At 59.8% G+C, this 7,646-nt stretch overlaps 1 long non-coding RNA gene across 2 annotated transcripts; it reads left to right on the top strand.

Annotated features, from left to right (window-relative positions):
- Positions 1-247: 247 nt before the first annotated feature.
- On the top strand, positions 248-7,400 carry LOC114116708 (uncharacterized). 2 transcript variants are annotated; one of them, XR_003590552.3, is made up of 7 exons: positions 248-1,357; positions 2,017-3,299; positions 3,483-3,525; positions 4,944-5,670; positions 6,353-6,486; positions 6,704-6,796; positions 7,044-7,400. It is a non-coding gene; the product is annotated as an uncharacterized LOC114116708 (long non-coding RNA). The 2 variants fall into 2 exon arrangements; XR_003590553.3 differs by lacking the exon at positions 6,704-6,796.
- The last annotated feature ends 246 nt before the right edge of the window (positions 7,401-7,646 follow it).

The following is a 7,646-nucleotide window of genomic DNA, read 5'->3' as shown; positions in this document are numbered from 1 at the left end:
CGGGGGCGCGAGGTCAGAGGGGCCAACACAAAGGGGACCCCTGGGGCTTGGCGGGCAGTCAGCACCCCTTTCCGACCTCGCCTTTCACGCGCAGATGCCTCGCAGCCAGCAGGATAGCAGTGTGCTGAGCCGCGGAGGGGGCGGGTCTGAGGCACCCTAAAACCTCCTTAAAAGGACGTGAGCAGTGTCTTTCCCGAGCCGGCCTGTCCGCCCCCCGGAAGGGGCACGGCTCAGACCTGACATCCCCGCCGGGTGGCTGGGGGAGGACAGCGCCCCGCCCCCGCAGCCCCCCGCGAGGCTCTCAGGCTGCCGCCTGCGCCCCGGGCCTGGCTCCTGGCTCTGCAGGCTTACGTTTGGGCAGAAACCGTATCTGGGAGAAAGTGCTGATACGGAGACCAGCCACGAGCGTCTGGCTCCACGGCAGGCCGAGCACAGAGGAGGGGGGAGCGCGGGGCGCGTGTCGACAGGCCCTCTGCTCCGCGGCGCCGCTGTCCCGGCACTCCGCGTCTGTCTGCTCTGAAACCAGCAGGCGCGTTAACGCCACACGCGCTTTTACCGGTGATGGACACAGTGTCTCCCCAGAGAAGTCAGTCGCATTTTCTTTTATTTTTTTTTCTTTCTTTTTTTTTTTTCGCATTTTCTTTTAATCAACAAACAGGTCCTTCGCCTTCTGTCGGAGGGTTTTCTGAGTGTTTTTAGGTGGTGCTTTGAGGATGCTACTCTTGCCTGGAAAATCCCATGGACAGAGGAGCATGGTGGGCTGCAATCCACGGGGTCGTGCGTGGTTGCACGGAGTTGGACACGACTGAGCGACTTCACTTTCACTTTCTTTTGAGGATGCTGGGGGTGGGGGGTGGCCTTCCCGGCAGTGACGTTTGTAAAGGGAAGGGCCTGACGTGTGGGTGTGTGCGTGAACACGGGAGTGCACGCGTGTGCACGTGTGAGTGCAAGTGTGTGCACGTGTACGTGTGTGTGTGTGCGTGTGCACACATCTGCGAGTGAGTGAGGGCCTTCACCGGAAGGTCCGCCCCGGGCAGCCCTGGCCCTGCGCCCTGGGTGGAGCTGGCTCGATGCCCCGCGGTGTCTGCCCTCCTGAGCCAGAGCCCCGGGTCCCCTCCTGCAGACGCTGCGTCCTCAGCAGCCCCTCCCCATGCTGCCTCCGGTTGGGGCCACTGGATCAGAGCCTCTCAGGACCTGGTATCTCTCTTTGTCAGCAAAGGCCTTATCGGCCGTCGCCTCAGAAGCCGGTTTCTCTCTTTAAACGAAGAGTTTTCAATGAGCAAGTTGCCAGGTGGGCAGCTGGACGGTCAGGGCCCCACCGAGCTGACTGTGTGACGCCGCTGTCAGTCCTACAAAGGTCAGTAACTGGGTTTGCTCTCTGGCAGAAAACGGGGGACAAAGAGGCCCGGGGGGCCACCGGGATTGATTTTCTGCTGGGCACAACTTTCTCACGGCGTGGCCTCTCATCTCCTCCCGCCTCCTCCCCGGGTGCCTCCGTCACGCGTTCCTGCTCCCAGGACTGACCCTGTCAGACGAGTGTCTTCCGGGGCGGCAGCCTGGGGAGGCCCGGCGGGGCTGGGCGGTGGGCGTCCTGGGGGCGCCTGTCCCGCGGCCTGCGGCCGGCAGGGCTGCGAGGGGAAGGGAGGCGCTGGGGCGCCCACAGGACCCGCCCCGCCCTATGTCGGAGGCCCTCTGCCTGGCCTCCCTGCCGGCTGCCTGGCGCTCGGCCGTCAGCACAGGCCTCAGGGGCTGCTTGGAGGAGCAGGCGTTGAGGGGTGAGCGGCGGGGCTCAGATTTGAGGTCTGGGGGAGGAAGGTCAAAGGACCCCCCTCGGGGCCCTTCCCACGGGGTCAGCCTGGGAAAGCCCCTCCGTCTTCACCTCGTGCCCTTCCGAGCTCTCAGGACCGCAGAGGCCCGACTGGGGGTGGAGGATGGGGGTGAGGACTCGCCCTCACCCCTCAGGGCTGGGACTGGAAGGAGGGCGGGTGGCAGAGCAGCCCCCGTCCTTGGTCACAGGTCCCCGCCCCTGCGTGTCCCCCGTCTGAGCCCTGCAGCCCAGCGTGGAGGCGGCCCTTCACTGCGCAGCTGAGCTCCTGAGAGATGACCCGGAAGCAACTGTGTGCAAACTGACAGGCGCTTGGGAGCTGATGAGTGAGAACTCCAGCAGCGCGTCTCCTCCACCACGCGCGCGTCCACGCTGACCCTGGGACCACCCCCGGCGAGCATCGGCGCAGCCTGCCTGCCAGGACCCCGAGGGCCTGTCCTCACCCGGCCCTGCCCTGCTCCCCCTGCCCCACAGCGGCTGTGACATGCGTGGGTGGACTGTTCCCAGAAGCACAGTCATGGGGGTCACCAAGCGGGGGGCACATTGGCCGTCAGGGGCCCAGCGGGAGGAGCCGTTTGGCGTGGCCCCAGGCGGGCCGGATGAGCTGGAGTCTTTCCGGAGGCGGGGGGAGGCCTGGCGCCCCGCGTCCCCCCCACCCCCCTGCGCTGAGTCCCGCTGCTCACACGGCTGGCAGGCGGCCATGCTGCGCCCCTTCCTCCTGTGATGCTGGAAATGGAAGAGGGCCCTTTCTGATGTGGTCAGAGCACGGCCTCAGCGTCCAGGGGATGGGACCCAGGGCCGCCAGGCCTGCCCCACTGTGTCCCCGGGAGAGGTCATGGAGATGGGGGAGCTCTGGCTTCTTCAGTCGCTCAGGGGTGGGGGTCCTCCCGCCTCCACGGAAAGGAGGCTCACCAGTTAACTGAGTTAATGGTGGGAAACAGTGCTGGTCCGTGATGTGGCCCCTCGGGTAAGGCCCAGTCTGTTCCCTGCAGCCTCTGGGCAGCGGGCCTGGGACCCATGTGGGCTGAGGAGGCAGGGCAGGAGTCACACAGATTTCAGGGGAGGACGCAGCAGGAAGGCATGTGCTTTGGGCAGCGGCTGTGGGCCGCCGTGACCCCAAATCCCTGCCCGGGGGAGCAGGGGCACCCACTGTGAGCAGGTGGCCCGTTTGTTTCCAGAACGCTCCGGTCCGTGTCGGGGTGGGCCTTGCTTGTCTCACTTTGTGAACCCAGCACCGTCCTGAGACACCGGTGCGGTCAGCAGGGCTGTCCCCACTTTGCGGAAGGACAGGCCGGTGACTTCCTCCCTGGTGCTGGCAGGACATGGAAGGCCTCACAGGACTGCCTGCCATCAGCTCACTGCCAGCGTGACGCCGCGCGCCCAGCTCTAGGGAGACCCGAGACTCCCCAGAAGGAAAATGGGAGCAATGACTTTCGTCATGTCACGCCTTAGGTGAACCAAAGTGGAAAGGAAGGTGAGTGTGAATCAATTCTTCTAACTGAAAGGCATGTAAAGCACACTGGATTTGCACAGAGCTTAAACCGCGGCAATGGATCTTCCGTAAAGCCGTGCATGTTTTTTGACACGTGAATAGTCATCCTTGATCTTTCTGCTCTACAGGGCTTTCGCCCTCAAATTTCACCTTCTCTTAAAACAGGTCACACCTTTGGAAATGGTCTGGCAGACAAAGGATTTGACAGGTGGGTCTCCTGAGTGTGTGTGTGTGTGTGTGTGGGGGGGGGGGGGGCCACGGCTTTCTAAATAAATGCAAATAAAATAAATCTTACGAAAAATGAGGATTCTGGTGGCAGTTTCTCCAAGCTCTTTTCCTCTGCATTTCAGTGTGTGTGGCTGGGCCTACACACACCAAGTGGGCCCTTGGCCATGGGCTGCGGGGTGCCAGGCCCCGAGGTGGGGAGCAGGCAAGACCTTGGGAGACCCCAGATTCAGGCCATTGCTGACCCTGAACTCCAGGGCCCCAAGCAAGTTGTCGGCACTTACTGAATACCTTTTACAAAGAGATTTGAGAAAACTAGCCGATTTAGTTTGAGAACTGCGGTTTTTTTAACCAACTTGGAAATTCATTTTGTTGGTTTGATGTTTTTAGAGACCTCAGTGTTGGATATTAGGCAGAATATTTGTGAAAAACTTATTCTACAGTAAAAGCAGTGTTGCCCGACTGAGAAGCAGAGGGTGCGTGATGAAGAGCTTCGCTCCTCCTTCTGAGTCATGCAGTGATGCTGGGCTCTGGAGCCCTCCCTGGCGCTTTCTAATGGGACTCCTTTCTGTTAAACATGGTCCGCACCGTGCGCTTTGTTTTCTGTGAAGCTGCTGAGGACTTGCTTACCTGCTTAGCCTGAGAGTGAGATTGTCGGGTCCTGGCAGCTTAGAGGGAAAGGGAGCTCGGTCCCGGAACCTCGCTTTATAGGCGGAGGGACTGATCCGTCATCAGCTACATGATGGTGGACTTGGACCTCAGACCCACAGCCGTGCTCCTGCCTTTTGGAGCTTGTTCCTGTGGCCTCCATGCAGCCAAGGGTGACGCCAACCACAGCAGTGACCCCAATGTGGCCACAAAGCTGGGGGACACACGGAACTTTAGCCAGCTCGCAGAGTGGACGGGTGTGCCTGGAGCTACAGCGCTCACAGCGTCAGCTACCAGGGAGGCTTCTCAGGGGTGCTGACTGAGGGGTAGATAGACAGGTATATGATAGATAGAGATAAGATAGGTAGCTAGGTAGACGAACAGCTAGAATATGGATAATAAGTAGGCGACAGGGTAGGTAGGTAGGTGAGATGTAGACACAGTGATACAGACTCAGAGAGCGTAGAGAGAGCACGGAGGGACAGCCGGGTTTGGGGTCGCCTCTCTCGCTTCCTGCCAGCTTTGCCCAGTGACCCCAGGAACAGCCCAGCACCAGGGGATCCCGGGAGCGGCCTAAGTGGGGAGGCCCCCGTCCAGGCCGGGCCTCGGGGGGAGCCGGGCCCCCGTCCAGGCCGGGCCTCGCAGGGAGCTGGTCCCCTGGTCCGGGCCGGGCCTCGCGAGGAGCTGGGCCTGGTCTGGGTCGGGCCTCGGGGGGATCGAGCTCCCTATTCAGCCTTCATGCTGCTTTCCCAGGTGCCCTGCATTCTGAGACACGGCGTTTCCTGTCCTGACCGGCCTCTGCCCAAGGCTCCTTGAGATCAGCACCCAGGGCCTTTGTGGAGGCAGGAGCAGAGCTGTTTACATCCTGGGGTGGATTTCTGCCCGAACACTCTCTCTCTCTCTCTCTCTCTCTCTCGGTCCATCTCCTCCATCTCCCTTCCCACACGTGTGTGCAAGCCGCTCAGGGCACGTGGCGTCCGCGTGCCTGGAGATGCCTGGGGTCAAGCAGGTGGTCCCTTGAAGGGACCTGTGAGAGGAGGACAGGGCTGGGTGACATCAGGGAGGCAGGGGAACGGGGTGAGGAGGAGCCGAGGGCATCACGGGGCCAGGAGCTGGGCTCCAGGTGGACCCTGAGCAAGTTAGGACCAGTCTTCATTCAGCTAATGGTTAACAGACAAAGAGCCGTCACGGGGGGCCGTGCAACCCTGAGCTCAGGGTGAGCACACCGCATCTCTCTCCGCGTCAGGGTCTGCTTTATTCTACTTCCTGTGCGGGGTCTCGAGCCAGCAGCTCAGGAGGCTGTTCTGTTTGTTGACGCTTCCCTTCATCAGCACTCTGACAGGAAGGAGACTACTTGATTCCGATTTGTTTTCTTTGCCAAAATAATAAAGAATATTTGTATTAATACCCACCTACCTCCCTTTTGGGGAAGAAGAGAGCAAAGAAAAAGCAGGGAGGAGGGAGCAATAATCACCTTAATGTAAGTGGGAAAAGTACAGTGTGTGAATATGGATCTGACAGTGATAGGAGCCTGGGGCCCTGGGGAGAGGGAGGAGGGGAGGGAGGAGGGAGAAGGGAGAGGAAGAGGGAGGGGAAGGGAGGAGGGAGAGGAGGAGGGCAGGGAGGAGGGAGATGGGAGGAGGGGAGGAGGAGGGAGGGAGGGGAAGGGAGGAGAGGAGGAGGGCAGGGAGGAGGGAGAAGGGAGGAGGAGGACAGAGGGTGCAGTGAGGATGGAGGAGGGCATGGAGGATGGAGGGGAGAGGGGAGGAGGGAGGAGAAGATTTGAGGAGGAAGAGGGAAGGGATGACGGAGGAGAAGGAGGAGGGGGAGAGGAGGAGGGAGGGGAGGGGAAGGGGAGGGGAGGGGAGAGAGGAGGGGAAGGGAGCAGGAGGAGGGGAGGGGAGCAGGAGGAGGGAGGAGAGAGAGGAGGGGAGGAGGGAGGGGAGAGAGGAGGGGAGGGAGGGGAGGGGAGGAGCAGGGGAGGGGAAGAGGGAGGGGAGGGGAAGGGGGGAGGAGGGAGGAGATAGGAGGGGAGAGGGGAGAGGAGGGGAGGGGAGGGGAGGGGAGGGTGCAATGAGCGTGGGGGAATGGAGGCTGCAGGGAGGAGGGAGGGAGACGGGTGTGAGTTACTCTCGCATGCACAGTGCTCTCTGTCCGGCCAGGGGCCCGCAGTCTGGAGAGCAGAGGCTGGGAGCACACACAGGAAAGGCCCTGCCCCTGTGTTCCTGGGAAAGGAAGGAAGAGGCCGCGGAGAAGAGGCGAGATCCGGAGGAGACGGGGCGCGTCAGGGCGTCAGGTGAGCACGCCTGTCGAGGTGCCCTCCGACCGCTGCTCCTCACGTTGAGCTCAGCCGTGTCCGACTCTGTGTGACCCCATGGGCTATAGCCCACCAGGCTCTTCTGTGCATGGGACTCTCCAGGCGGTAGTGCTGGCGTGGGTTGCCACGCCCGCCTCCAGGGGCTCTTCCTGACCCAGGGATCAAACCTGAGTCTCTGCATCTCCTGCACTGGCAGGGGTGCTCGTTACTGGCGAGACAGCTGAGGCTGCAGGACACCTTTAGTGGCTGAGGAGAAAGAAACCCTTTCAGAAATACGTGCAGCGCGTCAGTAAGTGTTGAACTGAAAATACCAGAAATTACTGCCGGGTTGGAAGTAGCATGGATATTTAGCTAGCTCATGCAGAAACACCTGTTAGCAGGTGGTTTTGTGGAGCCCAAGACTCAACAATTTTCGGAAAACAGGGCTTTTCTCTCCTTCCATTTAGAAACAAAGTTACCCATAATTCCCCTGTTGGAAGGTCACCTGTGTCGGCATGTTGGTCTGTGACCTCCCACTTTCTTTCTTGTTCATACAGACTCACTCACATTCACAACCAACTATCTGTGGCTTGCCAGGCGGCACAGTGGTAACGAATTCGCCTCCAATGCAGGAGACACAGGAGACTCAGGATCGACCCCTGAGTCGGGAAGATCCCCTGGAGGACATGGCGACCCACTCCAGTATGCTTGTCTGGAGAGTCCCATGGACAGAGGAGCCTGGCGGGCTACAGTCCATGGGGCTGCAGAGAGTCGGACCAGGCTGAAGTGACTGAGCACGCTTGCATGCACAGACTGTAACCTGATTTTGTCCCCTAACAAATGATCATAACAATGTTTTCTTGCCGATAAGTATGTCTATGGTTGTATAATATCATCATATAGATATATCTCTATATTTTAATCCCTTTAAACATCTAATTTCCGTCCTTATTTTTGTTCTTATCAATGACTGTGATGAATATTCACAGAAGTATATTCTGGAGCTTGTATTTTCTCTCCCTAATTTCGTTGACTTATGGTCAAAAGACTGCTGTGTCTCAAGCAGGAAAGTAGGAGACGATGGAGAGGGGAATTTTCCCTTGTGAAGAGATGGCTTTTCATCTGGAAGGGAGATGTTTCCCAGAACACCTGTCTATCCA

Source organism: Ovis aries, chromosome 10 (genome assembly GCF_016772045.2).
Source record: "Ovis aries strain OAR_USU_Benz2616 breed Rambouillet chromosome 10, ARS-UI_Ramb_v3.0, whole genome shotgun sequence".
Lineage (NCBI taxonomy): Eukaryota > Metazoa > Chordata > Mammalia > Artiodactyla > Bovidae > Ovis > Ovis aries.
This window is presented reverse-complemented; position numbering and strand designations above follow the sequence as displayed.